The following is a 24,191-nucleotide window of genomic DNA, read 5'->3' on the forward strand; positions in this document are numbered from 1 at the left end:
TGCAATACATGAATATATAAAAGCAACAAAGCCTCCAGGAACAGAAGCCAAGGAGTTCTATTAATATCCTAATTAGACAACAGAGTAAAGATTCCTCATAGCTTTCTAGAAAAAGCCCCGAATGCGCACAGCACTGTCAAAGGGAAAAATCAGAGACCCAGATTTTAAATATCTTTCTGGTTTAGAGGGCAGGAAACCCTTCCCAGCAGCAGCTCCCTCCTCAGTTGCCTCAGTGCACAACAGCATTAGCTGAGTAGCTTTGGGCTAATCCACACCATCCTACCTCAGATGCTTACTCAGGTGGGAGCTGCCCAACCTGGCTCTTCCACTGGCAGCTGTGCAGGGAAGAAAGAAAAATATCCTCAGACTACAGACCAAAAGCAAAGTGGGGAAGAAAGGAAAAAATCAATTGACTTCTGCTACCAAGTAAAAACTTTACAGCTGTTTTAAAAAGGTACTGAGCTACCAATTTGCTTTTCTATCACACCAGTTATTAGGTACACTCCTGGCTTTAATAACCATTTTCTGCTCCAACTATTTGCGTAGTACAAAGAGGAATACAGAGCAAGCAAAACTCATTTAATTAGAAATGCTGTTTGCTAAGCATTCAGAGGAAGTTACAGACTTGTGTGTTTCACCATAATGATATTTAATCTAATGAAAATTTCCTTAAAATAGGATTTGTTTCCCTTACACGACATAAACATATTGTTCATGCTCATTACAGGCGATCCACACAATAAAGCAGAAACTATAAAATTAAAACACAGATCTGTGAACAAGTTAGCACAGGGTAAACTAGGTTATGAACCTTTAGGGTACATCACCTGTGCTGTGGTAACGCCGTGTAAATGTTTTCACCCCATGGTAAATTAAAAGTAGCTGATCCTTATTCAAAGAGCTGTTGAAAGAATTTCTGCTCCTTTGCCAGCGAGTCCTCTGGCGCTGAACAGATGTGGTCAGAAACTATATGAGACCGAGTCCTGGAAGGAGCTACGAATCAAGATACTACCATTAAGCAAGGAGCAAATGCCAACCCTGCTTAACATGTTGTAAACCCTATCACAGGCTTCAGTGAAAACACAACTTTGCCTGCTCTTTCTGGGTTTGCTTCTTAGAAACTACTTATTCAACATTTAAAGAAGTGACCTGGCCATTAATACAACTTTTGTGTGGTTGCAATTTAAGATTTAACAGAAAACTCTGGTCTGACAGAGTGCTTTAATTCAAATTGTTTCTTTACAAACATCTCAACATATGGAGAACATTATGCTGGCAGCTTGTGATGACCTATGGTCTATATGACTAGTGCTGTTATAACAGCACGAACCATGTATGTAGTTAGAAAGGAAAAGTGAAGAGCAGGCTGAGTGTGTACACAGATAGATGGATAAAGTTTCCAGCACTCTTCAGGAAATTTTGACATACAAGATAAACAATAATAAGGAGTAAGAGAGTTCTCTGAATCTTCTTAGATTACCCCATAAATGTTTTTACGCACATGTGTAAAATTTGGATAACAGCAGTGGTACTTACTGGAAGGAAGAATTACTTCTGTAAGCTTAGGATTGTGTGTAGTATAACTAAATATGAAGTCTCTGCAACGAGCCTTCTGATAACCAGAATGTTATTACCTATTGTTGATCCGAGAACTGAGCTGAAATTCAGAAATTTGAGTTATTTCAGTTAGAATGGAAAAAATATTTGAACTTCCAGAGCTATGATTCCAGATTTCAAGATGAGTTTCAGATATTCCCTTTATCTTTTCTCAGAAGCAACAGTCATAGTGCTATTGTGCCTCGTGGCCTTTGAAATGCAACAATTTATCAATAAAAATACAACCCAAAAAACCAATCACCTATAAATCACCTCCTTCATCTGAGCCACATTATTAAAGCTTTTAATGCCTAAATATGTCTGCCATATTTATGAAGATATTGTCATAATAAAACGTCAGTTCATTCATGAATTTTCATAGCTACTCAGGTTTCTTTTTAAATTCCAGAAATCCATCTTGGAAAATAGTTCAAGTTTTGGAAGGGCACAGGTCTCCAGACAGTGCCTTTACCTGAAGACAATTAGACAACTCAGGTTTGGAACTTCTCTTTAGTTGTATTATATACTCTGGTCTAGTAACTCTTACTGAACAAGTACCATATAGAGCAAAGACTTCATTACACACTCAGAGTTTAACCCTTGATACTGGTGTTTAACTGGCCACTTCACAAAAGGTAACTCTGCTTTTTGAGCTTCAGTGCTTTCTGTTCATCAAGCTGGGACAGGGCTGCATGCTTGTGATACTTTGTTCTGCCTCACTATGTATTTGTAAAAGTCCTCCTTCTAGAAACCCATTTCCTTCACAGGACCAGCATCTGAGTGACCTGTTCCCTTCCATCACTTATACTTTCTCTTGTTTTCACAAACAACATATTATTTCTGTAAACCTTCACATGTGTCATGAACTAGATTAGTATCCGGCATTAAAAGACAAAGTCATGCAAAAATAGTTTCCAGCTTCCATCATCCTCATTAACAACAATTTTTTTAACTTCTCCAAGGAATTATTAAAATTCAGTGGTAAATTCTATGGTATCCTAAGGGCACCCTTGGTCTCCCTTTCTAGTCTTACTCTGGAAGTCTAAATGCCACTGAACAGCAGCACCTAGACACCTATTCCTTGGAAAGGCAGGTGATAAGATGGGAAGTTCTCAAGCTGCAAGATACTTAATCAGCCTTAACCAGATGGTCTCCCGTTCTCTTGCTAGCATTTAGCTATGTTGGAATTGATGACTGACCCCCAAACCAATACCCGGTGCCTGCATTACCGGGCACAAGCCTTTTCACAGAGCAAATTTTGCAGCATTGCTTGTCTCGGGTGGCTCTGTTCAGCCATTCAACAGAGATGTAATATAAATGACCATCAAATTCATTAAGTCAGTTTTGCATTATCTGGACTTGACCAGCTTGACCTTTCCCCTTTGGCAATTCCCTCATTACCAAAAAAGTTCAATAAACGTTCCATCCCATTTAAGTTCTTTGATTTCCTCAACCCTTTGACATAGCTAATTTCTGCTGGGAAATCTCAGAGCTTTCCTGATCTCCTGTGTTCCACTGAACTTCTTTCTTGACAGGAGGAACCACAGATTTGCCCCCAACATTTCCCACTGCTGCACTACAGCTGGGTTTCACCATCTATCCCAGCATTACAACAAGCACTCTTTGGTCCTTTCTGGGAAAATTTTACTCATTATCCTACTTCTCATGAAACGAAAGCACCAAGTTCAGTCATCATATTTTCTGGGAATTTCTGAGCTCTTCAGGTATCTCCTGATTATAATTTCTTCTTTGTGACCTAAATAAGTTGGCAAACATAAGGGTCAAAGACATTTGAATGAATCAAGACAAGAAATAGTTGAGAGCACCAAGTACCTCTACTGCATGCCCTCCGCATGCACAAAGATCATATAAAGTCATATATTCCCACACGCAGCAGGAATCAAAAGAGCAGTTGCCTGTTCACCAATTCCAGCCTCTTTCTAGGTAGCACTGACCCCAAGCTCTCCTTCCTTCTGAGCTTTCCATCCCTACCTATCAGAGCTTTTATGACTACATCTCCCTTCTGCCACTTCTCTCATCCTCTTTCTTCCTTGCTTTCACCTTCAAACAATGACATTCTGCTACCCATATATGCATTCTACACACATTTGCTTTGCAGGCCTGCGTTTGGAGGGGAGGCTTCTAATGCTCTGCTTCTCCGACTTGGTTTCATAAGGGACATTTGTGGAAAACCATCCCCAAACACTCTCGTGTCCACCTACGCCAGCCCCTGAGCATGCTCATGTCCACTCACCACAGTTCAGCCAACTGACAGTAAGAGACAGTAAATCGATTATATTCCTGATCTGAGAGAATGAAGCTCTTTGTGTCCTCTCTTCCCCTGGTACTAATAGTAGTGCTGGTTACCAGCAACTTGAACTCTGCTTTTGTCTCTGCAGCATTAGTCCACAGGAACCAAGCCAAGCAAACGGACCATCCTTTGTGTTTGAAACTAATGACTGGAGACTTCAACCCCAAAGCACCTACTCAAATCGATTGAGCTGCAGCAAACCCACTACAACAGTAAGACAAAACATGTTCACTCATGAGTCTTTCACAAGAACTTAACCAAAGGCACTGCATACCTTGCATTTCTGACACTCTGTATTCATGGACATTGTGGGGTTCATTGCTCGTATGACAAGCAACAATTCGATCAAATTTACTTGGGTCAACGTGTGCCCGAGAACTGTGTTTTTCATGAACTATACTGTCAGGTCCCTGAGGAGGAAAAAGAATACAGTGCTTCTCCCTCTGCTCTTTAGACCGAACATTATGTCCGCAGATCTGGCCAACAGCATCCCTACAGGGCACAACTTTCTGCATTAGACTCAATGGGAAAGTTAATAATGAAGAATCATTTTTAAGTGCTCCAGAAAGCGAGCATGTCTTTAGCTGTCAGCTCAATTATTTCTGTTAGGAATTAATTTGCTGATGTTTCCACAACTACAGCTTTCCAAAGCCCACACAAGAACAAATTACATGGGGTGGGAAGAAAATTACAGTAGGGCTCAACAATTGCAAAATGTGGAGTGTACAGGAACTAATGCAAAATCACAACCATTAACATGTTATTCTATCGAACATTTAGATACTATGAAAATTTTCCAGCTGAAACCTGTCCAGGTTTTCTTCTATCCAGTGCTCCGTGTTTAGTCCAGGAACATTAATGATGAAAATCTAGACAGCGTTACATTGTGTGAACTATTAGACGTACACTGATGATACTTGATTTTATATTGCCTTTGGCTTAGTCAGTTCACAGAATTTAAATGATCTGACTTCTGGCTAGCATCTGCTGTCAAACGAGTAAACAGTAAATCAAACTTAAGACTTCATTACCGAGTTGAAAGCCTGTTTTCCTACAGACCTGGTATACCGCATGATGCAATCAAACACATTATTATCTGTCAAGCATCCAAAAATGAACTAAATGACTCAGAAAAGCAATAAATAAGACACAGTCTCTGCCCCTGAAATACCTTACATTGTAAAATTAAAACAAGACTCCCAGAAAGACTAAATTCTGGGGCACCAAGTTAGTCCTATAATGGAAGGAAGACCATGGGTTACACAGTGATAAAGCACAAAAACTCCTACAAGAGGGTGAGAATGGAACGTGAACTGCCCACACCTGCATTAGGCTGATAGTCCCTGTGCATGTTTTCTCCCCACAGGAAATGTGAGTTACCTTACTCAGTAGTGCTGTTCAGATGTTTTCACACTGTTCCTGTTTCCTTGGGCAGCAGATTCCAGTTTTTCCCCCAGATTAAGTTGCGTCTACTTCCCCACTTTTAGTGGAATAAACTACAAATCTATCATGTGGTTGCAGGACACTCCTGAGTTTAACCGGGTCTCTGTTAGATTTGTTAGATAGCAATCAATAGGTATTTCCAGGAAATCACTGCTAATATCTCTTCTGACAACCAGTTGTTCACATACAAATACCTGAATACAGTTGAACTTTTAAAACTTTAAAGCAAAAAAATACCCCACCCTAGTTCTGTGCAGCAATAACCAAAACCATCATAACTGCAGAGCATACTCAGCAGGCATCCCTATGATTTACAACAGTCTAATAAAATTATGCCTCATGGAGAAAGGGGAAGAGTTTCACTCCACCAGGCCTGCCGCATACAGCAGCTGCTACTGATACAATCTGCAAAAGGCAGAGTATATGTCAAGAACTCATTTTAACATCCATACACAGCTCTACACAACCATACACACACAAAAAGAAATAGATTATATAATTGCAGAAGTCTCCATTATACTTACTGCTTACATTTTGCAATTAGGTACTAAGCCTTTAAGACTTCATATATACACAGATTTATTTAACAGGAAGGTCCAGTAGTCATAAAATAATAAATGCTTTCACATTCTCCTAATTCAGACATGCTAAAATTAATTACATTTAAAAGTGTAGGTATTTGAACACCAGTCGCAAAGCTCCAAACTTCTCCTTTGGTTTAATAGTCAAGGAGTACTGCAGTGACACTGGGAACTGACCTTATGTGTAGCAACTTTTCTCTTAATAAATTAGACCTACAGTACCTAACAAGTGTGTCAAATGTCTCATGGTACCAACAAAGAGTGTTGATAACTACTTTGAAACAGAAGCAGATAAAATTCTGCATTCTATTTTATGAAGTCCGAAACTTTCACCGTTGCCAAATCACTTCTGCATTTTAGACATTATTAAATGTTATTTAGAATTGTTTGAGAACTATTTATCCAGGGCTCAAATGGGGGATGTGAAGAACAAGTATTCAAATTTTTGTCAGTGTTCATCTACAATACCAAGATCCTTGTTCATCTACGATACCAAGATCCCTGTTCTCAGCCCTATCCATCAATTCTAACACCTGCACAAAGGGAGGCAAGGATCCTACAGAAAACCAAGCTCTGAAATATCTGCAAGGTCTCCTCCTCAAAGCAGGTCCATCATGGGCACCCTACCAAGCATCTGTCCCTGCTGAAAAAGAAAAAAGTAGATTGGATGCGTGTGTGTCAAAAAGCACATGTATGTATGTATAAGAAGATGGGAAAATCCTTTGTTTAGTGTTCTATACCTTTCATATGGTCTAATTTGCAACTTCAGTGTTTTCAATGTTATGTTTTGAAAAAAACAGCAGTCTACCATGTGGTGTCGTGCCTGCAGGATTCATCGTCATCCTGCAGGATTCATCGTGAGTTATAGCCTTTACATCCAGCACACAGAGCTCTGCATTTGAGCCAAGAGCAACTGATGGTGACAGCACCTCGTCATCCCTGCTGTACATCACCACAAAAGGGGATAACACACACTTAGAACTTGGCCGAGTGTCTCTGGATTTTCACTGAGAAGGAAAGGATACCTCTCCAACATAAAAGCAAATGTCAGCTTTCTACAACAAAATAAACAATCCCCTGCATCACCAAGTACCAAATCAGTACTTTCATGCTAGTAAACACAAATAAGAAATAAACCTGGTAAGAAGACAGAAGACCCTGAAATCTTGATTAATAAATCCTTATTTTAAGATATATCTTGAAGTAAAAATTTAACTCAGACTATTACAGTGGTAGTTCTCACTAATAGTAAAATGCAAAAGAATAAGAATGTAAATGAAAGGTATTGGTATTTTTTTCTTTCAGATGCAATCATCATAAGTCCTGTGTAATTTATCCCAAGTGGCACGTTATTCTACTAGCTGTTCACAAAGTTTCTCCAGAATCGGGCCCTGAGTAATCTCTGTTACTATCTGTACTCTTTACAATTTTATTTTAAAGTACCTGTGCTACACAACTAGGCTGAGTGTTCCATATCAATGGGATAGAGCAGATGGTACTATAATAGTCACATAAAATGTAACAAATACAAATCCTCCCTTACCTTAGCACACGAATGAACTACGTTTATCAGCCCTTAACAGGACAATCCTTAAACCCTCCAAAGACCACCCGATTCCTGCTCTCTCTTAGATCATTTCAAGAGAACCTAATCCTTTTGCTACTCAATGCTTTAAATATAGTAAAGCTCTTTGCAGTTTACCAAAGGTCTGCACTCAAGTTAGTGTGGTTCAGAGCTGAGACCTATTTCACTCATGACAAAGCAAGTGTACAACGGGCTGTGGATATTCCAATATCCTACTGACTATTAGCAAGTATCTGGGGAGAAAAAGCAAGGAATCAGTACCTCACAAGGAACTGGCAGTGTGGGGGCGGGGGGAGAAGGCTCTCCCTGCCTTCCCAAAGGCAACTCTAATTTTAGTGTCCTCATCAGCCAGAACAACAAACATTCCACACTAGCAATGAGCATTATCTTCAGCCAAGAGATAAACCCACACAAAAGATTTCAAACATATACCAATACATATACATGTGTATATATAAGAAAGAAGCCTTTGAGTCCTATATTTAAAAGTGTGCGTGGTCTGTTACCATCAAACAAGGTGTAAAAAGCACAGATCTTGGCTGGCTGAGGTTGAGAGCAGCACTAAGTGCCCGTAGACTCGGCCTACCTTGAGAAATCCGTTCCTGCTGCAAACTAACCAGCTTCAGTGCATTCTGCAGGATGACATCACCCAAAGCAGCCTGCCAAATATGTTACTTTTACATTTCTTCAACAAGATGATTTCCTTTCACCACTTTTTTTTTTTTAGTTAGTCAACCGTTCAAAAGTATGAAAGTTCTAAGTATTTCCAGGCCTATAGATTAGCAGCTTTTAATACAAGCAAGTGACTATGCCTTTTAAAAATGCTGTATATATAAGTATCTTTTTGCGTGGTTCTTTTTAGTAGATTTATACTTGCAACTGTGCTAAGCTAAAAAAATACAATTGGATGCAGTTACCATACTGAATTTTTTCTCCCTTTTGATTTATCACTATCTCACTGAAAAACACTCCATTTTATGTGAACAGTGAAAGCACATCTACCCATTTAGTGAGTTGTATGTAACCCACTGGAAATTATGGAACACGAACAATAATATAAATCAGTCACATGAGAAAAGCAATCTGTGTAAAGCCTACTGGATGACAACTATAAGTAATGCATTTCACTCTGCCACATAGTGTAAACAAACAAACAAAAATTGCTCAGTTAGTTGCAGAAATTATGGTTCTTTCACTGAAATATTCTAGATAAGCTCTTTACTTTTTCAGTTCTGACAAGGGTTTTGCATCTTACCTTTGTAGAAGCCACAGCTGAAGTATGCAGAAGGTTTTTCTTTGGCACTCATTCTTCTCAGGTATTAGCACTTTCTTCATCAGTAAGTTTTATAGAGTCAACATCCTCACAGCAGAACCTGTGTCTTCATTACTGGGTTTGAACCTAAAGAAGATAATTTGATATTAGTTAATGCTGTAAAGGCTGGGATGTTTTCTCTTTTGAAAACCTCAGAGGGAGGAAAAAAAGAACGTAGAGTGTTCAAAGCAGGAGTTCAAGTTCAAAGTTACGTATGCAACCCAGTGCTATTTCTTTGACTTGAAATAATGCTTTAAGTTCCTCTTTTGTAGTTCTTGTTTTTAAGCAAAGGACCAGACACACTACTGTAATCCAGATTTTTTTCTGTCAAGAGCTGAACTAGTTACAGTACTAAATTTGAAGCGCTTTGTATGGTACAGGAAACAAAGAGACTTCAGAGAACAACCCAGTGTTATCAAAGGGAGAAAGAAGACAGTACAATGGCAATTTTCTAATGTCCTAATGCAATGCAGCAATATCTTAAACGTCACCAAAATTGTCATACTCCTAATAAATATCTATATAGTGCACATGTTCACAATATTTTTTAAAGATATATTATCTTTAGTTAATTTTCTCAGTGTTTCCACAATGATTTTTTAATATAAATTGATCACGTTAGGAAAAAGTAGAGCTGATAATGAATGCAACTATTTTGATTTGCTTGCAAGCAGCTCAAATCTAATGTTCTCCAAACATATGTTGCAGTGCTTATGCAAGAAATATGGAAAAAGGTTAATTTTATTTATATATTGCTAAAGAGTGTGCGCAATAGTAAATTAAACACCCGAAATTTGCACTGAATAAGTCATTTATGACCACTTGTTAACGTAAACCTTGAGTAACTTCCACAGTGACTTTGGATTACGAGTAAAGGAAACAGAACCAGGTTTTATGAGTCTAATTTCATGATTTGCAGCTCTTCCTTCTGCATGCCATCCAACTACAATTACTTGAGTGCTGCTCCCTATTGCCTGGCTTCAGATGACTGATAAAAGGCTGATATCACAAAACTGGCATTCTGTTGTGACAAGAAAAACCCATAAGTTAACATCACATTCAAACACTCTGATGCAGATACGTCTCAGTGAATTGAATGGACTCTTACACAGCCATAAAGTGAACTCTTATTTGTTCTATTAGCTCAGCAATTCCAGGCAACAGAGGATCAATGTAGATTATGTATTGTTTAGACAATGGAAGGTATTTTTAAAATACTGAGAAAAAAACACAACCAAACAAATCACATGGGCCCATTGCACAGACAATGGGAAATTTGATTTAGTTCTGTATATAATATTTAGTAGAATTACAGTCACTTTTGAAGTTAAAAATATCATCCTTGCATTTACAGTGACTTGACTTGCAGATTATGGTCCTCTTTCTTGAAAGGGCATCACGGCAAGGTAAGATTAAAGACAAACTTTATAAAACACAATTTTGTGGTATTAAAAAAGAATTTCTCCTTTCAATACTTGTCAAGGCTGCTGTAGGAACTTCAGTGCTAAATGCTCAGGTTACACGTAATCCTCCAGCTGCAAGGCAACAATTAGCACCAAAACCTCTAGAAAAGCTTTCAGCTCTCAACAGGTGCCTCACCATTGTGTTCAGGTTTAAATCAAAATCTGGCAGAGCGTCCCACCTCCTGCCACCCCTCCCCTACCAGAGCAGCTCCACTCTCATTTTCTCCAAAAAGACCAAACATGACTTTCACTCTTTGGTCTGAGGGCTTTTTTTTTTCCATTATCTTTATCTATCTGAGAGATCTGAAGGCAGGAAGCGGAATTTATTTGCTGTGTATTATGGGTCTACTACTTCTCTCCTGACTGGTGAAAACAGGAGCAAATCCTTTGAGAGCCAGACAATTATATTGACAAAAATCAGAAGGTCTTTCTCTAGGCAGTTTCAGAAATGGCAATCCAGAAAAACCTCAATATGTCAGTCTGTAACATTAATTTGGATCTGTATTAAAGTGTGAATTATAAATCTGAATTTCTCTGTAATATTGTGCATTACAGAATTTCCTTCCCTAGCAAAACCCATAAATATTCTTTAGCTTAAAGCTTGTTTCTGTCCTTTAGAACATCTTCACAAGGCAGGAATGGCAAAGTGCTTCTTACAATTCTGACTTCAACAGTAAGTACAAACACTGTTAAAACACTTCACAGAAATCCTCTCTTCTATGAAATGTAGAGAAACCCTCTACACAGGAGGAATATTTATTAGGAAGAATTCCCTCCTTAGTAGGCAATTGAGCTTTTCTGATCCAGTAACAAATATGTTTTGGCAAAACAAGCCATTTAGAACCCTGCAATACTCAGGCCCTGCAGGCTGACTTCCTGGTGAATTAATCATTTATAATGAACAAAAAGAAAACTGTTAATGAGAGATATCAGAAGATCTAGTAAAACATGATGGCACCTAAAAGAACAAACAAATCTTGATGTTTGATCTGATGTGTTTCCATATGGAGACAAGATTGATAATACAACTCAGATATTTCTTTGGTGCAATTCAGTTTATGAAGTAGAGTTCCCATGACACAGTGAGAAAACAGCAAGTAGATCAATCATGCACGATTACCAGGTTTGCTTTCTGCTCTGCATCTTGCAGAGCCCTTTTGCAATTACCTCCAGCCGTGCTCATGGCTGCTCCTCACAGCTTTTTGCTGCAGCCCATACCCTGCCCGCGGCAATCGGCTCCCAAGACTTCGAGCTGATTAACTCTGACATATCTATGCGAAACCCCCACGCTGGAGGATGCATGGGAGTGAGCACTAGCCATGCTGCTATCATAGCACTCAGTTCTGGATCCTACTCTAACCCAGCTACCAAGTGGTACAGTGGATTTGGATCAGTGGGTTACACTGATTTATTTACACTGGAATTACCAGCACAAAATCTGGAACTTCCGTGTGACAGCAAACGCTCCTGGAGCTGAGAATGCAACTTGTTTACCATGATTGTTTTCTGAAGTATTTCTGCAGGAGAGTCTCAGATAACATTAATCTATTGGGCTCTGAAAAAGTCTAACAGTGTGACAGTTACTTGGAGCAAAAGATGTTCTCAAGAGTGTGCTTCTACTTGCTATATAATATCCAATATTTTTTCCTCCATCAATTAAGTAATAATTAATTCCTAACTGTGCATTTCTTTCTCCCCCTCCTTGGATGTGAAGCCTCCCCCAGGTCACAGGTGATGAACACCGTGGCATGGAGGGTCACATCAATATCACACCTTCTACTGCAGCTGGAGCTGATGCTGCACACAACCCAGCAGATGCCACTGCCTCATGGTCATAACACAGAAATAGCTCCCACTTATACAATTTCCTGCCATTCCTTTAGGGTGGCTACAAGAATAACTAATCTTCTGTATTGAAACTGGTAGCTAAAATAATGGCAACCTTCAAATCACTACACTGTGAGTGTGGCCATACCCAAAGCAAAAGAGACAGAAAGGTCTGTTTGGAACAAGGGACAACTTTGGTAAAGCAGATTTTGAAATAAGGTGCAGATGAGACAAATCAGTCTGAGAATATTAAAACAGAAGACAAGGAGAGAAAAATGGATGTCACTGACAGTTTGTCAGTGGCAGGAATAAGCTTCTGTATTGATAGAAGCATATTCATGTAACTGCAGCAAATCTAGTCTTTCCAACTCTGTTGAGTAGAATTCATGAGATACAGTTCTATTAAGTAGCAGAACTAATTTTTTCTTACAAAACCTCAAATTCTCACATTTTCATAGATTAAAATTGACTCAAGCAAAAATGGCATAGACATTTACATGTAACCAGCTTATTTTCCTTAATTGCCTTAGTGCAACTATTGTCCCTTTCAAGAGGAAAGCCTGAGTCTTCCATTCTGGAAACAGCTAGAACAATCACAGACTTGTTCATTTTCTTCTCTGCATTACTTTACAGCTAATAAATTCATCAAAGCGAGCTCCTCCTATAACATCCATAGGTTTCCACAAAGCAGCAAATTCCTACTGAAAACAAAACCTTCACCTAAATGTTTCTGACTCGCTTTCCCAGGGAGAAGTTGAGCGAATAACTTGACGTGGTTGCAGGATGACAGGGAGGTTGCTCTGCCGACTGACTTCATCGGGCAGGTAATCAGCAGAACACACACAGAGCCAGGATTTTGACTCCCAGCCGTCCTAGACTTCATGCCAATTACAAAGATCAGCGGACAACCTGAAGTCATCAGTTACACGTTTCATTGGAAAATGAGTCTTTTTTAGGGTTTCACAGACTGCAGCAAACACCCTGTACAGAAAGATGAATTTCACCCTGTTAAAATTACTTTGTTATCCACAGCTTAGGATTCACCAGTAGGCTTAAGTACAAACCAAGGTTTAATCGTCTGGGTTTTTCAGTAACTGTAAGAAGATGACAGGTCTCTAATGTAAGTTATTTACAATCCAAACAAGATTGAAAATAGCAAGGCAACACTGAATAAGGATTAATCAAAATAAACAGAAGTAATCTCAGGAAACCAGGAGCCTATTGCTGTTGACCTTCTGTGCTAAGGAAATAAGAAAGGTTTATTTTGGGGTGCTTCTAAGGAGCCCCTCCAAAACATGAAGGAAGCAAAAGTGAGAAGAACATAAATGTACTTTATCCGAAAATGCATTGAACAAGTGACAGAGTCACATTTCACCACTGAAAAAGAGGCAAAATAATAAGGAAAAGACATTATAAATACAGATGTCAGAGAGAAAGAAGAAGAAATAAGGAAGCATCTATACAGGTAAAGTGGAGAAAGGAGAAAAGGAAGTTTAAGGAGTGAACTGAAAGTGGTATAAAGATTGCTGGCCTTTAGATGTGCAAACCTGCAAGTTTACAGAACTTCAGCTGTTTTGCTGAGGAGAGAGCAGAAGCGATGGATGCAGCCCAGCATAGGATAAGCCCCAAGTCAGAGAACATATGCTTTGAGTTTAATCCAGCTGCAGAGTTCTAGCAAACATGCTGCATTTATAGAGGCAAATACATCAACTTTTAATTTCTTGGCAGCTGTGCTGCCCTTTTATTCCTTATAACCTGAAGTGTACACTTGCACCCCTTTTGCTTACTTCTAAAAAGCAGATCACTTAGAACAGCTCAGCCTTTCTATCTGAAGCCAACTAACAGCTCCTGCCCACTGGAATTTTCTTTGAGATGTACTGCTATTTTCCACTTGTTCTGCCCATTTTCTTCTTAATCAAACACACATTGAAGTGTCTTCCCAGGAAGGCTGAGCCATACCAGCAGGAACCAAGACTCTCTAGTTCAGCTGGCAAGCCTCTCCCTAGGAATCCCAACTTATCCTGGATCCAGAAAGCCTCCTCTCTTTCACGATTCAAGCGTATCCTCCCAGACCCACCAGCTCTCCTAGCTCTGCTCTCATACCTCCCCACATTTCAGCGTTAACTCTGCTCGGTGCATTAGAGCCAACTGCCATCAGCACCAGCAGAACATCACCACTAATTGCACTTTTGCTCCCAGCCCTCAGCTGAGGATTTGCCTCCCACACCTGAGGTCACTGCTCTGCAGCTCCCCCCAGCAAAGGGTGATATCTGCACCCCTCCCGCAAACCCAATCAGGCTTTCATACCAATTAAGCTTATTGACACCAGATTTTACACATTCCTTCTCAATGACAGCACACATTTTCTTAAAGCGAACAAACCTTTGAATGTGGGAACGTGGTACAAGGTCCCCAAAGGTAAAGCTGTCAGCTCTGGCACAGCAGCCCAGTCCCTTGGAATCTGAAAAGGTGGGAAGGATGGGGTGGCAAAGCTGGAAAAAAAAAAGGAGATTACATTAATTTTACACCTGTTGTTATTTTCATCCCCTGGCAGCTGAGGGACAGGAGGAGCTGCTGGGAGGCGATGGGTGCAGGCAGAGCAGGAACCTGCACTTTAAGGCCACTGGGGGAAGGAGAGGCAGATGAAGGGAGCTTCCCCCTATCCATTCCCCAGCCTGGCCCTGCTGCTACAGGGAAAGGGAGTTAGGAAACCCCCCAGGGCCTGGGCTCCCACCTCCACAGGACTGAGGTGTGGGGCAGCTGCCTGCACCACCAGTTTCCAGTTTGCAGATGTATTACCTCCCTGTGGCAAAGGGCCACTGGAAGCGTGACCTGGCTGATGGTCATTGTGATCACTGAGGGGTTGCCCAAGGTCAGCCTCTTGTACAAATGTGGTTATTCTCTAGATCACCCAGGAACGAGCTGTTCTTCATATGCTGCAGGCACCTGTAAATTACACCCACAGAAAGCTGTTACCTGCAGGCCTGTGTTTTTTGTTGTTTTGTTTTGTTTATTTTTACAACTGCTAAACCTACACAAACCCCACTGACATGAACGGCGCACAAGCCCCTGAACAGCAGAGCACACGTAAAACTCAGCTCCTCATTAGTTACAAAGCAGATGTCCCCTGAGAGAGTCCCACAGACTCACTGACACATGCAACACCTTTGGAGCAGGGACCGATACCAGAGGCGCATCTTAAATGCACTGTTTCTGCCCACCTTCGGCGCGCGGAGGAAATTCATCTGGCGGAGAGCACTGGAAATGGCCTTTGTGCAACACGTCCACCAACCTTCCAGTATTGCTGAAACACAGACAGAAATTGCAATCTTGTTTGTTCAGAAACGACTGCCGCCTGGTGTTGCCAAGAAAACCCGGCTTTCTGAAACACACAAGCTCTAATTATTTCTTAAGATATTTTTTTCGCTTCTCTCAGGCTTTGTATTTTGCTTTCATTTATCAGACTGAGCAGTGGTTGGCTGTATACTGAACCCATGATTCACTCTTCCGCTAATTCTCTTCATATCTCTTAATTGGCTTGATATAGCCAGACTTCTGCGTGGTAATTAATGTTATTGTGAACTTAGACACTGGAAATCCTAAAATGATTAGATTTCTAGAGGTCTGAATAAACTAGGATCTGCAAGTGTAATGGTATGTAGTGGTCTGAGCACAGAACTTTAAAATTACTTCAAAACCTGGGTCTACCTTACTATTCCACCTTTGTTCTTCCCTCTCTCTGTATTTACCTACCTCCCAAGTCAGGGGAATAAATCTTGAATGTGACATAAGTGCTAACACTGTAATTAGCAGGAAAGACTTTCCCCGTTCCTTTCAACATGTTCAACAACAGATGCCTATCACTTTAAAAACATATTCTGGGCAGAATATTTTTAAACCAGAAAGTATTCAAGATGGAATTGTCTCGACAGTGTCTGCTGTAGAAAGATTCAGGCCAGCTCATTTGGTTTTAAAAATTTAAATTGAAAGCTTGTAGGGCTTATTTTGTATTTTTCTGTTATAAAATAATAATTTAAACAATCTGTTACAAACAAAGAGATAAAAAGGGTTTTCTTAGTGCTGCTAAATTAAGACATCATTTGTAATGCCCACAAGGGGGAAACTTGGGATTTACTGGTTTTGGATCCAAAGTGTCATGGAGCATTAAGAAGAATCCTGCAAAGCTGCCTGACCTCGGGCTTTGCGGAATCCCCGTCCCACAGCACAGCAAGTACAGCCTCACTTTGCCTTGTTGTAGTATCTTGAAAACAGATCCCACAAGATTTTGGCCCTCAGAGGGTGGAAAGGTGGCTGCAGTTTTGATCATCTAATCTCCAGTTATTGTATAATGAAACATTAATTTATGCAGAAGAGGAGAAAGGCAAAGATGATTGCCAAAGCAAATCACGATGTTTTCTGTAAAATACACAGATAGATCACACACAGAAAAGCACAAACCTGAAGTTCTCAGATGACTTCCAAGGTAAATTCCAACAAGCTTCTGATGAAAACAGAAAATAGCCCATCATGTCCCCAGAGCAAAAGTGAAATTGTCTGAGTTTTCCTCCAAACATTTAACATCATCAGGACTGAGACGTTGTGAGACTGTAGATGCAGGCTGTAAGACAATAAATATTCCGTAACAGGAAAATATTCCATAACATCCTATTCAAAGAGAAAAATCTTTCTAAATTCAGGCTTATTTCAGTCTTAATTTAAAATTAAAATATAAAGATAATCTGGGTATTTTATAAATACATTTGCTGGAGCCAGCTAAAAATGTTGATTTTCTTGTTCCTCAGACTTTCAATCAAACAACCAAACAGCACTTGCATATGCCACAAGTGTCAGCCTTTCTTTCAAAACTTAGCAAGAACAGAGTTGGATCTCATCCATTGTTTTCCAAGAGATTAGATCCCTAAATCCCAGTATCACATCTTGTAGAGTTACCGATATAATACAAAACCAAAATTTTCCGCTCATAAAGACATCAACACGCCGCTTTGCCAGAACGTTGACCTTCTCAGCCGAGGAGTGTTAAATGATGCATAGCATAGTTTTATAGTCAGACAGATAGATGAAATAAAATTATAAAATGTTTTAAGGTCAACCTAGGAAAAGGATAGCAAACAGGACTGGAAAGTACAGACTGATTCATTGAGAAATTATCGACTCATTTTTAATCTTTTCATGAACATTATGGAAAGAGCTGTCTGCAGAGTTAGTCAGGATGATTTGTCACTAAAAGAACCTGTTTGCTATTTTATGTTGCTACTGAACAGCAGATGAGCAAGTCTGCAGGACCAAAACTTTTAAGACAATCAGTTTGCCTCTCACCCCTCTGATTATAAGGTAGTGATTTCTGACAACTGAAAACCAGCAACTATCATGCCCATTTTCTGTGAAGGAAAAAAATATTTGTGATTTGGGCAAATAATTAATCACATGAATGATACTTTTAATGTTATAGCTTGGTTACCTATGTCAAGAGTGGGTAAGAGTAGAGGCAGTAAATCAAATGTTTGATTTTTAGAAAATATTCAACAGTTCTAAGGTTTCATCTTTAAGGTGGTAATAACACCTACTGGTTTCCAAAGTGTGGCTAGTATGCGTGCAATTCATGATACACTTCAGACAGAAACAGTTACATAAGGGCCAGGTCTTGAGGAAAGAAATGAGTTGCAGAATTGATAATTTGCCAGTTCTTCAGGGTTCAAGCCCTAGGTGAAATGGGAACATAAATATGTCACAATATAAATTTTCTGCTGGTATATATGAAATCACTGTAGTGATCACGGAACAGCTGAACAAGCCCCTGCTGTACAAAACTATCCTGTTGGCTCTGAATGTCCTTTTTGCTAATGGTCTTGGCAGGGAAAGCGAGGCCGCTCTGATAAGAAGGGACTCTTATCTCCAGAGGTGGTCTGCCGGTCAGAGTTGAGGAATGTTGGCTGGGCAGCACGGTGAGCATGTGATGCTGCTGCTGCCTCGACTATGTTTATCTGTTTCTTCCAGGAGCACCAAATGCTCCGTGACATCATTAGGACCAAGAGTATAGCAAGAACAAACCAAGCATTTCGGCAATGACAACAACATCAAGAACTATATTCCCAAGAAATAAAAAACATTCTGCAACCTCAGGAGAAGAATTAGAACGGAAATAAAACCTCAGACATGAATTTTTAATTATGCAACCTTAGGAAAGAATATTTCCTTGAGGGGAGTTTTTCTGAAACTAGCACTGTCATATTTCTTGCACCTTTTTCCCAGTATTGGAGACAGAGTGCCAGCCTAGATGGGCAGATACAATTCATACACCATTGCTGAAACTCACACATACCTTTAAGAAGCGTATACCTAGTGATTGTTTTTAGGTATCTAAGTGTCAAAGTTATTTGAGCAGCAGAAAGGGAATGCAGTCGCTAAGCAATTGCAAGCCCTGTTTAATCCAGAAAGACAGCACAAGCAAACCCAGGCTGAGCCATCCAGTGTGACCATCTGAGTGCTGTGAGAGCAACAGGAGCTGGAGGGGTCAGAAGCAGAACCCACATAGGGGAGTGTCCCCGAAACAGTGACCATGCTTATGGAACAGCTGGATTGCACAGGGAGCCGGCACTACTTGCAAACGGCCCCTTTATCAGCAGCGAAGGTGTGTGAGGAACAAGCTGCACAGCCCTCAGGCCCCGGAGAAACAAGTGTCCTGGTACCACAAAAACAATTCTCTTGCCTTTCACATCTGATGAGAGCTCACTGAGACAAACTATACATAACTGTGGGAATTTCTGCGTCTTTTAAGTCATCTGTAGAAAGTCTCAACAGAAATCTTCATGATTTTTAAGCACCTGGCAATATTGTTTCTCTCTTTTTCTCCTTCACCGAGCAGAAACTAACATACCACTGTGTCAATTAAGGTCAGGCTTTTCTGAACACTCTCTGAACTACTAATTCTTCTCTCTCCCAAATGTGAAATCCAAACCTGTTGAAACTGGCCTCTCTTCCCACAAAACAGGATGTGAAATGAGGGCTGATAGCCCTGAAAGTAATAAGAAAACTCAAAAAAAGTTTGCTTACGTAATGGTGTTAACGGGCTAAATATCATGACAGATTTTTCATATATCATATAGTCACAGAATATAATAGCATAAATCAGGGGCATAAAAATGCAGAAATGTATATGTGTGTAACATATTGTACTTATATACAACTTATATATGTATATATATGTACAAATATAATGTTTTTTTCTGTGCATCAGGAACTAGTTATATCCACCTGTACATATGTAAGCTAAGTGTTTTCTTTGCTTAATACCCTTTGTGCACAAAAATAACCATCTGTTGGGTCCTTAGAAGAACCTGCCAGAAAAGGATAGTATTTAACAAAAACATTCTTACCATAGAGGCATCAACCTATAATAGAGTCCAACTATGCAAATAATTATTAGATATGTAGTAGGCCCTTGATCACTGCTTTTAGAATTTGATTGTAAAATTAATTTACACTGAAAACATTTTCGTTACCATACTTACCCTGTTGTGGTGGAGCTACCATCCCTGGAGCTGGTTAGAAGACACAGAGATGAGGTTCTTAGGGACATGGTTTAGAAGTCGACTTGGCAGTGCCAGATTAATGGTTGGACTCAATCTTCTTAAAGGTCTTTTCGAACCAGAATGATTCTATGATTAAAATGCAAAAAAATCAACATATTACACATATCTTATGTCTATATTTATAATTTTCTGTGCTTGTACCCCCTTGCATATTCTTCTGTTCCAGTATTTGCTACTTGATCAACAATACAAAGGTTTATTAACTCACTTCCAAAGAAATACATGAGTGCACTGACAAACACAGTGCTCTGTCTGTATATCACATGCACACAAACTTCTGCATGTACTTAGCACACGTGTAAGTGAAAACATACACAGTGATGGTTTCACACATGCACATCACTCTCAAGTAATTGCACTCAAACAGCTAAAAAATGGCAGAGCAAACAGCTGCAGTGTCAAGGTGCTGCCTGCTGCTCCTTGGCCCAACCTTGGTATGGTTTGATACTTCCTCTGTTTCCAGGATGTTCCTATTAATCCTATTGGAAATAAACACAAACAGCCAACATGCCCTTTAAATTGAGAAGGCCAATATTTTTAACTACTTAAGCACGTGCTATTCTGCACTTCAGACAGTTTATGGGTTAACTTTTGCATGCCATCGTGGTAGTTTGTGACTAAATTGTGTAAATCCTTTTAATATAAATGTAACAGTTGTGGGTTTCTCCGTTATGCAGCCTGTTTACATCTGTCCAACACTAGCTTTCCTTCAGAGGAACAGTCTGCGTGTCTCTCAAAATCAGACATCACAGACAAGCAAAGGCAGAATTGTTCTGGACATAGAACATGAAGCGATGATTAATCTGCTCCCTGTGCATTCTTGTCAAATGCTTACTTCACCTCTCACTTTATTCAGTTCTCAAAAACCATCTGGCCTACAGTTCTTTTTTTTTTTTTCTTTTGGTATATGTTGCCTAATTGTTGTTAGTCATGAAGAAAAGCTGAAACCAATGATGATGTGACTGTACCAGGTGCCTGAGATTACATCATGCTGGACTTTATCTTGCAAAACAGTCAAATACTTATTTTGGCTGAAGGTATTTTTGTTTCCCAGAGTAGGACTGGATATTCTTACCTCCCCACACGTGTATTGTTTTCTTTTCTACTACACAGAGGGCCACAAAATGAAAGAGAACGATGCTCAGTAAACAAATAGACAAATGTGTTCTGCAGAAAATGTAAATGTCAGTCTTTCACTTGTGTGAAAATCATCTAAGGAATTCCCTAATTCCGTACACATTATATATAATCCTCAGTCTCTGTTAACTGCTCATTGACATAATCAGATATCTCACATAATGATGGGCATAATCACAGTTCAAAGTAGAGAGGAATAAATAGGTAATATTATGTCAAAAAAACCAGCCCTTAAAAAAAGAGCGAGATGGAGCTCTGAAGCACACTGAGCCATCTGGCCAAAGATGAGAAGCTTTCAGGAAAAGCAACACTTCACTTTGATATATGGACTTGTACCACAATTAAAATGTTATTAATTATGCAGACGTCAAATGAAATCACTACAAATAAACAAGCCCATTTCGCTATCTGGGTATTCTTCTACCAAATAAAAAAATGGGCTTCTTTGTGTCAGGTGAAATCCCCTCCAAAGCGACATGCCCAGTTAACAGTGTTTACTTGTATAATTTTACCGTACAATTAAGCTGGTTTACATTCACAGTTTAGTTAAGACAGAGCGGGACCCAAGCTCATTCTGTTGCCATTGGACTGTGTTGGACAGACACTTGCCAAAGACACTTCATCCAACCAGGGCACCGTATCTCCATTATCTCAGTCACCTCTCTCATGGTGCAATGGATCATCTCTGACTTTCCTTTTTGTCTACACAGTGAATCTAGACAAACAGATACCTAATTTTTGCCTGAAATTCAGGTTAAGTGGCTGATTCCTTTTTAAACTGGCTGCTGGGACTAGGAAAAGCAGTCCTCCTCTGAACACAGGTTAAAAAGCATCACCAGGAATTACATTTAAAGCGCCAGGGACCTTTTGTTTGCAACTAAAAGCTCTTGGGCTTGTCCTTTTTGAGACCTCCAATATGTCTGCATGTTTGTGTTGCCCATTTTCATTAAATTCTCAGTCAATACTTCTGCTTCCAGGGCTATGTAGAAGCTGAGACACCCCTTTCGTTCTTTTGTTCTCCTTCACGACAATCAACTAAGTGATTAAAGTCTTCCCAAGCCCACACATTTTGTAGGACAATAGTTTTTGATATCAAACTGTCACAGTACGTACACTGCTTTTATAGCATTATTTTTATGTACTCTCTTGAAATTAAAGGTCTCTTTGGTTCTAAATCATTAATTAAACTCTTAGCACTATTCAATACCTTTACTTAAGGCAACTTTCAAAGGACTATGCAGTGACAGTATAATGTTTCACTGGGAAATGTGAGACTGCGGAGCCATGACAGACACTGTTACATAGTAATTCTGACCCTAAATGGCAATCCGGGATAGAGAAAAATAAATCCTCCAGTATCTTTCTTCACCTTCCTTTCCCGTGTTTCTTATTCTTCAGGTTTATAATAACCTGCCTCATACATAAAAACAGACTATTCCACTTTCTCACAAATGTTACTGGATTTGTACTATGACGCTATTAGAAGAGAGGCATTGACTTCAGGACTTTCCAAGCCTTGTGTAAAATGAAAAAGTACCCCAAACCCTGTGAAACTAATTCCTAAACAAAGAATAAACAAATAAAATTAAAACACATGCAGCAAAAAAGCGCTATGACAAAAACGACAGATTTGCAGCAACAGTTTGCGATCAAAGGTTTCTTAGTTGCTATTGCATACAAGCTCTACTCTGTTATCAAAGAACATTACAAGTCTTGTATTGTTCTCAAACATGGCACAGGTCAAAGAAGTAGCATAACAAATCAATTAATGTCCTACCTGCCTCCTTCACTAATTAGAGACTCAGTCTCTCTCTGCTCTTGATATTTGAAACTTCTCAGAAGGTGAAGATTAAAGTAGCACCTCTCAGACTTTTCCAGAGGGCTTCCTTTTCAAGCTGTACCTCCCCTGACAAGTATGGATTCAATTGAGGTGAAAGAGCATTAGGACATCTTTCCATCTCTGCTGCTTTTATTTATGTTTATTCACCCCTATAAACACAATCTGTAGAAACACTTCTACAAAGGAATCTCCATATTATCTGTCCTCCAATTCCAGTTCTGAAAATATTCAGATAATACAGAATATCAAATCTATTTATTCATGCTCCTCCATGCTCCAGGAAATATGGCCTCAGTACATATACAATAAACGTCCATCAGCATCTTTCAGATATAAACCAGCATTGCCTTTCTTCTCTTTCCATAAGAGAAATTCTTCAGTACATGTGTTTGAATTCACACTTATCCTCTTAGATACAAGTTTTCTACTCTCCCTCCTGGCCATTCCACTGAACAGCCAGGACCGTTATGTCCTGTCCTTGTTACGTGGCTTCCTATACTTTTCCTACTTCCCAATCAGTTAGGAAACCAGAACAAATTAAGTGTTACCATAAGCACTAAGTTGGAGGCTTCACATCTGAAGATGTGGAGGGGAGCAGCTAGAGGGTGCACAGCCTTCTCCACCTAGAGAAGCCGTGGCACAATCAGCAAATTTTAGACACCGCATGCCCTCAGAATCCTCAGTTTCTCTGCTGCCTGTACCAATGCAGCTGATGAAGGAAGACAGCAATCAGTAGTGATTCAGCTCTACTTTGAGATATTGCCACACAATTGCCCTTCTCCATCTTCACTTATATTCTTGTGTCTGTTTTATTGGTTGGAACCATGGACACTTGAGAGAAAAAAATAAACTACACTAATAAGTATGCTGCTCCTGAGCAGACTTTGCTACAAAGAGCCTTTCTATAGCTTGTGCATAACACAGGCAAATCTACGATTTGCAAAAGTGGTGCCGGTAAGTATACAAAAATAATGACAGGGTTCTTGATTAATTGACATTTAAGCAAAAAATTAGAAGAAAACCAATAACACTGATCCTCCGCCAAGAATGAATATTTTCTCATAAGATTCTGCTTTGGCCAAGAATGTAAGGAATGTACCTAAAATGGCTTCAAGCTTCACAAGAAAGGAAGAGGCTTTGGATGTTGAGCCAATGGCCAAATGAGAGGAATCCCAGCCGCTCAATGAACATTACAGAAGAGAAGGAAACAAGGTATCCATAGAAGTCTGTGAACACTTGATTTGTACAGTTTTGTCTCTGCCGAGTGACAAGCAGGAGTGTTTATGCACCTGATTTAGTGGCTTCATTCCCCAGGCTGTGTTGATACAGCTCACAGACTAAAGCAAAAAGCCCATTTCATTCTAACAGCGATGTTTCAGGGAGCAAAACGTCTAAGAAAAGAGTATTGCAAGGCAGTCTTGTGTGACCCTCTATCTCCCTCACACACACTTTTGGCCCCTCATATATTATACTCTCTGTTAACCGT

At 39.7% G+C, this 24,191-nt stretch overlaps 1 long non-coding RNA gene across 1 annotated transcript in view; it reads right to left on the bottom strand.

Moving 5' to 3' along the window:
• Positions 1 to 8,780: 8,780 nt before the first annotated feature.
• The window catches only part of LOC139828887 (uncharacterized), a 76,782-nt gene continuing 61,371 nt past the window's right edge, over positions 8,781 to 24,191 (bottom strand). The window contains exons 3-8 of the long non-coding RNA XR_011740945.1: positions 19,648 to 19,794; positions 16,577 to 16,736; positions 15,340 to 15,422; positions 14,918 to 15,064; positions 14,501 to 14,610; positions 8,781 to 8,915 (exon numbers count right to left, since the gene is read on the bottom strand). This is a non-coding gene — a long non-coding RNA (uncharacterized lncRNA). The remainder of the gene's footprint in view (positions 8,916 to 14,500; positions 14,611 to 14,917; positions 15,065 to 15,339; positions 15,423 to 16,576; positions 16,737 to 19,647; positions 19,795 to 24,191) is intronic.

Source organism: Patagioenas fasciata, chromosome 11 (assembly GCF_037038585.1).
Source record: "Patagioenas fasciata isolate bPatFas1 chromosome 11, bPatFas1.hap1, whole genome shotgun sequence".
NCBI classification, from domain to species: Eukaryota; Metazoa; Chordata; class Aves; order Columbiformes; family Columbidae; genus Patagioenas; species Patagioenas fasciata.